Here is a 9,127-nt window from a genome sequence, read left to right as displayed (position 1 = left end):
ATAGATTGTGAAACTGAATAAGTCAATTATATTTATTAATTACATTATACATAACTGTTGCAACTGTCACCACAATTAACAAAAACTCTCAGCAATTATAGCACTGATGAGTGATATGTATTGTCAGTGCTATAATCAATACTTTACCAGTCTTAAGACAATCTTGAATTCACACTATGAAGACTTAGCATCAGTAAATACTTAATACCTCATTTGTAAAGCATTGTTCCTACATTAATACACATTAGTATGTAATTTTTACTAACAGTTATACATGTTTTATTTTTTCTTTAATAAGCTCATCTATAATGTGTTTAATGATTGTATTGTCATTATTCATTAACCTACCTGGAACAATTATAGATTGCTGTATTAATAAGTGTTCCTCACTTTAGATCAGTTCACACAAAATACATAAACACCTGGTGACTAACTGAATTAATCAGGAATTGTAGTATTAAACGTCTTTTAAAAGCAACCCATTCGCACTCCGAACTCGTAAAATACGGATGTTTGGACAGTGGCTGTCAGCGTCTGAAGCGACGAAAAAAGCGCCCTTCAGCGTGTTTGTATAACGTACCGGGGAGAGCAGCAGCTTATGTAAGGCCGAAATTCCGCATAGGGGGGTTGGTTGGGGTGGCGGATGGATCAAACACAGGACTTTCACCCAGGAGACCAGGATTCGTGTCCCGTGTGGTTTGTTTCCTAAAGTCGCTTTGTTCTTTAAAGCACCCATATTGTCCTCATTTTCAGGTTCATAATTGTATTTTAAAGTTAATAGGTTTACATGGTTTAATTTTCTAAAAACACATATTATATAACAACCATATTTTTGTTGTACTGCACCGCTCTCTCTCACTGCTGCAGATCCTCTTTTCAGCTGGTCTCTGTTTTAGCTACAGAGTGAGACCTCTTTTCTTCTTCTTCTTCTGTACTATCTTTGATTGCACTCGCACATGCCCAGTAGCTCAGATGTAGATCATGTCAGCTAGCTAGCTCCATAGACAGTAAAAGAAAGGCTGTTTCTACCAGTTTAGTTAAAGCGCGTTATATGGCGCTAAAGGAGACTTTTAACAACAAAAGCACCTGACCAAGCGTCCGTATTTTACGAGATGGGAGTGAGAATCGGTTGTTAAAAGCATCTATTAACACTTAAAACATATATTAACACACTCACTAACCATAAGTACATGTCTAATTGATTATGTGTATAAATGCATGCATCAATGAACATCTAAATATTTTGTTAATCATTTACTTTCTAACTGACCTTATGATGGATTAAATACCTGGTTTGTAATTGATAAAATAATTTAGAAATGGGGAATCCATCATTCATGAAGTATGAACATACAATCATTAAACACACACATATATATATATATATATATATATATATATATAGTGTGTTTAAAAAAAGTGAATAACGCTCAAAATCTTTAGAATAGCTTTTAATTCCATAATATCAATGCATTGGGAACACTGCACATTCAATTCCAAATCAAAACATGACCAAAATTGATCAAGTTTGTGTTATACCTTTACAGAAAGTGAAGAAAAAGGAATATGTCCTGTTAAAAAAAAAAATAGCAGTATTTGTATTTTTCTTTACAAACTCAAACATTTACTGTATGAACTGAAAAATGTCTCAAGGGTTTTCTTTACTTTGAATCACTGCACTAATATTTAGTTGCATAACCATTATTTCTGAGAACTGCTTCACATCTGTGTTGCATGGAGTCAACCAACTTCTGGCACCTGTGAACAGGTATTCCAGCCCAGGACCATTGAACTACATTCCACAATTCCTCTGCATTACTGGGTTTTGCCATTTTTTATATCACCCCACAAGTTTTCTATGGGATTGAGGTCTGGGGATTGGGCTGGCCACTTCATAACATCAATCTTGTTCATCTTCTTGTTCATCTGGAACCAAGACTTTGCTCGCTTACTGGTGTGTTTTGGGTCATTGTCTTGTTGAAAGACCCATTTCAAAGGCATTTCCTCTTCAGCATAAGGCAACATGATCTCTTCAAGTATTTTGATGTATTGAAACTGATTCATGATCCCTGGTATGCGATAAATAGGCCCAACACCACAGTATGAGAAACAGCCCCATAACATGATTTTTGTACCACCATGCTTTACTGTCTTCACAGTGTACTGTGGCTTGAATTCAGTGCATGGGGGTTGTCGGACAAACTGTCTGCGGCCCCTAGACCCAAAAAGAACAATTTTGCTCCCATCAGTCCACAGAATGTTGCCCCATTTCTCCTTTGGCCAGTCAATGTGTCCTTTGGCAAATTTCAGTACATATCTTTTTTTCAGCAATGGGACTTTGCGGGGGCTTCTAGCTGATAGCTTAGCTTCACATAGCCTTCTTCTGATCATAACAGCACTCACAGGTAACTTTAAGTCTTCTTTGATTTTCCTGGAGCTGATCATTGGTTGAGCCTTTGCCATTTTGGCTATTCTTTGATCCATTCGAATGGTAGTTGACCGTTTTTTCCCACGTCGTTCAGGCTTTGGATGCCATTTCAAGGCATTTGAAATCATTTTGGCTGAGCAGCCCATAATTTTCTGCACTTCTTTATATGGTTTCCCCTCTCCAATCAACTTTTTAATCAAAGTCCACTGTTCCTCAGAGCAATGTCTGGAACGACCCATTTTGCTGAGTATTTCAGTGTGAAATACACTGTAACCAGCATGCACAACATTTGCTTCCTTCCTTCCTTAAATATGGGCCATAACTGACACCTGTTTCTTTACAGAATCAATAACCTCACTAATTGAACACAACACTGCTATTATTTTGAACATGCCCCTTTCAATTACAGATTCAATTACACAGAATGAGCAGCATGCATGTCATGACTGTTGGGTCTGTTGGTTTTCTATGACTCTACAACACTTACTAATATATTAATAATAATTATTTGCCATGTAGAAATATCACTTCTACCAACAAATTTGATTTATGAGGTTAGTGATGTTGGACTGCTATTATTTTGAACACAACTGTGTGTATATATAGTAGTGCATGCAGTCAAGTTACTTCTGATTTGCAGGTAAAACATTATGTATTCTCTATTTAAGTGGCCTGATTATTTCTTAATATTTGTATAACAGAAATTTGAATAAAGTTGAATTATCAATCTTTGAAATAAACTAAGTATTTGCTGTAAACAATCATCGAAAGAATGGGTACAGACAGTTTTACTTCAGTATATTAAGGTCCCCTCTTTAATATGCAGACATCGCTTAGGGATGCAAGTCCCCTCTTGGCAATTTCTTTAAAAAACATAAAAAATCCTATTTTCAGTAATATTATAAAAAAGATCTTAAAAGTAAATGTTCTTTTCTATTTTTGTATTTTTTTAAATGACCAGAAATAGAATTCCACACTTGGTCGGTGTAGCCTGATTGTCCACTGTTAATATAGGCGTGTGTGTGTGTGTGTGTGTGTGTGTGTGTGTGTGTGTGTGAGAGAGAGAGTGTGTGTGAGAGCAGGTGTTGCAGCAGTTAGATATGTTTTTTGTAGACAGGAAGTGACTCATTACAGTGTTGTCGGGTTGTCGCCTCTGGCAGTCGAGGCCTCAGGTTAACGAACAGATGATGTGACGGGTTACAAGACAGGGACACGGAAACACACACACACACACACACACACACACACACAGTTGTGACTGTGAATACCAATTCCAAGGGCAGCTGCACAGACTCTTTCAGCTGAATACATGTGAGATCATTTTTAATAATTTAATTAGTGTTTCTCATTCCTAAAACTGAAATATGGGTCTCATGTCTATGTCTCAAATAAAACCAAAACTATCTTCTTCGATACCATTACCAAGTAATGTATTTGTTATTCTACTTCAAATCTGTCATCTGAGTATTATTTGAGAATTACTATTGTCAGGTGATGATAATAAAAATAAATCCAAGGGGCAGCAGCAGGGATCTCTCAGGAGAGATGGGGGGCGGGGGCTTATCAGTTCAGCCAGATTTATCTTCATTAAACTTGTAACAGTCAGCATCTGAACACACTGAGCCCAGAGGACCAGGTACACATAGTGTGTGTGTGTGTGGGGGGGGGGTCTGGGTGGTTAGAGAGAGTGTGTGTGTGTGTGTGTGGGGGGGGGGGGGGGGTCTGTTGGCAAAAATCAATCAGGTAAACAACAGAGGGACACCACACTCATCCACTTCCTCTCTCTCCCCCTTTTTCTTTCTGTCTGTCTCATGCTCGGATGCTCTGACAGCACCCTATTAGTGTGACTGACACTGACAGACAGAGTGAGAGAATGAGACTGTGTGTGTGTGTGTGTGTGTGTGTGTGTGTGTGTGTGTCTTGTTCTTGCTGACAGGCCCACCTGCTGTGACTCTGACTTTCACACAGTGTGTACTGTATGTATAACATGAGTTGGCTGGCGGGTGTCCTCATAAACTAGACCCCATCTCCCCTAGTATTGACCTTTAATCTGCATCTGTTTTCAAGCGAAAGCTAAAACATTTATTACTGAACGTGCACGAAAAGCATACTAAATATTAGGAATGTTATGGCGCTTTTCCATTACATGGTACCAGCTCGACTCGCCTCTACTCGCCTTTTTTGGTTTTCCATTACGAAAAAAAGTACCTGGTACCTCCTCAGTCGAGGTTCCAAGCGAGCTGAGGCGAGCTGAAAAGGTGACGTGAAAGCGACAGACGGGGGTGTCCTGAACGAACCCGCTATTTTTAAACAGTTTAGCCAGCTGTTTTTTTTTTTGCTGCCTCCAGCTTAATTTGAAACAAAATGTGTCTTCTGGCAACACACACCTTCGACGTTCTGTGTGTGTGTCGCGTTAGGTCACAGTAGTTTACTGCGACGCCGCTTGTTTACAGTTCTGCAGAGGCTCCGCCAGAGCTTTCGCCGTAGCCTAACTACACACACACACGGCCAGCTCCACGCACACACGAGCGCACAAGTATAAACATCAGGCCACTTTTACACAGGCTACACAGGCTACGGCGAAAGCTCTGCGTGGAGCCTCCACAGAACTGTAAAACAAACTCAAGTGGCCTGATGTTTATACTTGTGCGCTGGTGTGTGCATTGATACGGCATAACGACCAGCCACGCTGAGGCTGCAATGGAAAACGGACGCACAGTGTGTCGAGGCGAGTAGAGTTGAGGCGAGTCGAGCAGGTACCATGTAATGGAAAAATGGTTATCAGTCGGTTGGCCATGGGCGTAAATCTGATCTAACAGTAGGGGGGGACAATAAACATAACATTTCTGAAAAGCAATTTTTGAAGGGGACACAAATAATACAGCCACAATTATACTCGTAGAGGACATGTGTACACAGAGAAAAGCCTTAATACTATCATTAGTGTAGCATGGAGACTGTACCATTATCCTTCTTTTCAGTGGTTTTCTTGATTCAATGAAAAAGCTGACTAAATTGACCAAAATATTCTTCTTTAAAACCATGTATTTATTTTAAGTTGTTTACAATCAAGCCACAAAAATACCTTAAAACATAATGACTTATTTTGAAAAAGTGTCCCCATATTGACCCTTTGCACGTGACGTCACGCTCCACTCGTGCGAATTATGAACACCATGACGGACAGCGGAAGAGCTATGCTGTAGATGGACGGCAAGCTAAACTTGTACGTTTTCGTTCGTGTTTGTGTTCTCACATTCACAATGTGCAGAGTAATCCTCACCAACACAAGCATGTGTATGTATTGCCTTTCTGTTTCAAATGGAAAGGAGTGATAAATAAAATGATCCTCAACCAGCTAGCTGCCGTGCTAACCAGCTAACAGGTCCAACCTGATGATGACCCACATAACTAGCTAACATCGGTTATTCACTGACCTAGCTACATATCCAAAAAAGAAAGCCATTCCATTGATCATTTAACTTAACACACATACAAAAAATATCGGTTAAATTAAAGATGACATGGCACGGAAACTAGCTTCAAAAACGAGATAAATGCGGGTCTGCGGAGCTCCTACCCCGGCTAGCTGACGAACTAGCTGCAGCTAGCTTTGGACTGCTCGCTAACTGCTGCCCATCGCGTCGTAATATCCACCGGTCAAATCTAAACATAGGCTACACAGCGAATATGTTCACAGATAAGAAGATGGCTAGATGTTACAATTATGTGTGGTTACTACTGATCATAGACACTCCGTGATTTACTGCATGGATTAACGTGTGATAGATAATTAATGACTGCACTTCCAAGAGCTGGGAAAAAAAAAAAAAAGTCCGACAACGCCACTTGGGATAGGCCCAAGACCTTTAAAAGCACACAGGTTTGTTCTCAAAATCAGGGGTCAGAGACAATAAAGTAATTATAAAAATATACAGTTTTATTTAGTTAAATGTTTGAAATAGCAATATCTTTTCTGTTAAAAGGGTAAGTGATGATATTAGAAAAATAAACAAAACAATTCAAACCAATAAACCACCATGCATAATGAAACAGAAACAAACAAAATGAACCGAAATCACACCATGCAAGAGATAGTTAATATACAACATTGATCTAAAACAATCCTTTTTGTACAGTTATCTGAATTTTCCAACCCTTAGCCTATACTCCAGGAGAGCTATATCCGCTCCAACACCAATCAGTCCAGAACGCTCTGCATCCAGCACTCTCTAGGCTATATCCAGAATATTTTTACCGGAATCCAGAACAGCATCAGCGGGGGAAGAACGCGCCGGGAGTACTGGCCCTTTAATTAGTTGTGGCACCACGATTGCCCCGCAGCAGCATGTATAAGGCTGCAGCCCGGTCCAGCTGTGTTGTGAAACACACCATTAAAACAGGACCGCAATGAATTTAGACAGGCAGACAGACAGGGCAACTTACCAATTAACAGGACATGCCGCCCTCAGGCCCGGCGGAGGCACCCACTCCGCACACGCACACAGCGGCCCACACTATAAACAAATAAGACTGTCAGATCTTGGTAACCCCAAATGGGTCGAGACAGGGAGGCATGCAGCTTACCGAGACACCCACGCCAACAGCCCAGGTATACGTTTACCCACGTGGGGAAATCCACAGCCAAGACAGGGTCGGCTCTATAAAAGAACGTGTGTTAGTGCCACACGCACGGCGACACAAAACAATAAAAGGCACAAAAGATGAAAAAGTGCCCTTACCACACCGCAGTAAACTGACGACCTAGGGCAGCGGCAACACGTACAGCACACCAACCCGGACACGTCTCCACACACCCAGCAGGAGAAGACAAACAGAACGAGTCCACACACAGGCTTAAATAATGCCCCCACCTTTCCCAATCAAAGGGGATGAGCCCCAGGTGTGCTGATGCGCACTCCCGTGCACAGGTAAGAGGGAGGGGAAAACCTCATCCTGTCACACAAGCAAACATTCATTTGATCTCCCTCTCCTGCTAATGTTCTTGTATACCACTGTTACATAAATGTTACCTCTCCTCTCCACCTCCCAGTAACAGCGTCCAGTCAGACTCTGTCTACTCAGGACCTGAGACCAGTAAGTGAACCTGTCTGGGTGACTAGAATAAGACTTTATAAGATTTTTCTCAGTCTTGTTGCTTTCCTGTTCCCCTCAGATGATAACAGATATGTGCTTGCTGTGTCGGGATCCAGTGTGATTTCACATGAATATTGTAAGAATTCAGCTCTGGTCTTGGGCTCTGGTTGAGACAGTAAAACGTCCCCTAGAGTCAGCAGGGGCGTAGCATAAGATTCTGGTGCCTGTACATCCGCATTCTCTGTGGGCAGTGATGCCGGGTAATGCGTTACTCTAATCTGACCACATTTTTCAGTAACAAGTAATCTAACGCGTTACTATTTCCAAACCAGTAATCAGATTAAAGTTACTTATCCAAGTCACTGTGAGTTACTATTTTTGTCATTTTCCTTAGTAAAAATATATATTGTTTTTGCTTTCTTCTTGCGTCTCGGGGAGTGAAGTCACGTATGCGACGACAAGTCACGTTTTCAGCATGTGGACAGGTCACGTTTTCAGCATGTGGACAGGTCACGTGTACCACGCAGCGACACAAACGTAAACAACAATGGAGGGAGGAGAGAGATGCGCGTTTTGTAGCTGGAAATACAGTCACTATTTTGAGTTTGTGTCAGCTAAAGATAGCAATATTAAGGTTAATTGTACACTCTGTGCTAGTGGCGACAAAGTGCTATCTAGCTACAAAAATACTACGTCAAATTTGAAGAAACATTTGGAGTCGCAGCACTGCAGTCAAACTTACAGAGCAAGTCCCACCAGGTGGTGCGAAGCAGAGAGCAGAAGGTCCCCCACCACCCAAACAACAAAAGCTGGACTTCGGTGCAAAACCAGTAAGTGGGGGAGAGTTGAAGAAGTTGGTTGGGCAGTATGTTGTAGAAGAAATGCTGCCCTTAAACACGGTTGACTCGCCTTCGTTTCATGCCATAATAAACAAGATCCCTACTACTGTCAATGCCGAGTTGCCTCACTTCTCACACAGCATCTCTGTGCAGTTTGTGCACGGCACCTTCTCAGCAAGCAGGGGCGCAAATTTGCCAATTCCCCACACGGTGAAATGATAGATAATACAGTAGAGTACAGTTTTTTTAAGTGCTCGTGCCGCCCCCCCATGAGGCATAAAAAAAATGTGCCCCGGGTGGCTGCCCGCTTTGCCCGTGCCAAAAACCGGCACTGGGTTAACCCCTAATGAACTGTATGACGTAGAGTCTTGTGTGAGGTATCGTTGAACTCAGCAGGGAGTTCCCTTTTCATTGGTGATGATTTGCAGTGTCTGAGTGCCGCACAAATGGACGGTCGCAAGGAGCGGCGAACGCCAGAAACCCTGACGCGGGCAGAGGCGCGAGGGCCAGTCCATCGCTGCTTGCAGCTTTAATTTAAGTATACATATTTATGTTATTTACAATACACAGCATGGTTTTCTAGGGGGTGATAACCCTTAGATGGGGGGGTCCTGAACCCCCCGACCCCCTGGGATTTACGCCCTTGCGGTTGGCAGATGGATAAGTGGTTAGTTTATTAGTGAAAGGTGTTGTACAGTGTTATAACTAGTAACAAGGCTAGAGCCAATCAAATGAATTGGGTGCCAGGAGAAAGGAGAGAGAG

The 9,127-nt window shown here is 41.8% G+C and overlaps 1 long non-coding RNA gene across 1 annotated transcript; it reads right to left on the bottom strand.

Moving 5' to 3' along the window:
- Positions 1-411: 411 nt before the first annotated feature.
- Positions 412-7,554, bottom strand: LOC116041449. The gene is made up of 3 exons (XR_004102962.2): positions 7,462-7,554; positions 4,204-4,212; positions 412-422 (listed from the first exon to the last, which is right to left on the bottom strand). It is a non-coding gene; the product is annotated as an uncharacterized LOC116041449 (long non-coding RNA).
- Between the last annotated feature and the right edge of the window lie 1,573 nt (positions 7,555-9,127).

The sequence above is a fragment of the Sander lucioperca genome, chromosome 14 (genome assembly GCF_008315115.2).
Source record: "Sander lucioperca isolate FBNREF2018 chromosome 14, SLUC_FBN_1.2, whole genome shotgun sequence".
In the NCBI taxonomy this organism is placed as follows: Eukaryota; Metazoa; Chordata; class Actinopteri; order Perciformes; family Percidae; genus Sander; species Sander lucioperca.
Note: the sequence above shows the minus strand (reverse complement) of the source record. Positions and strands in the feature narration are given on the sequence as shown.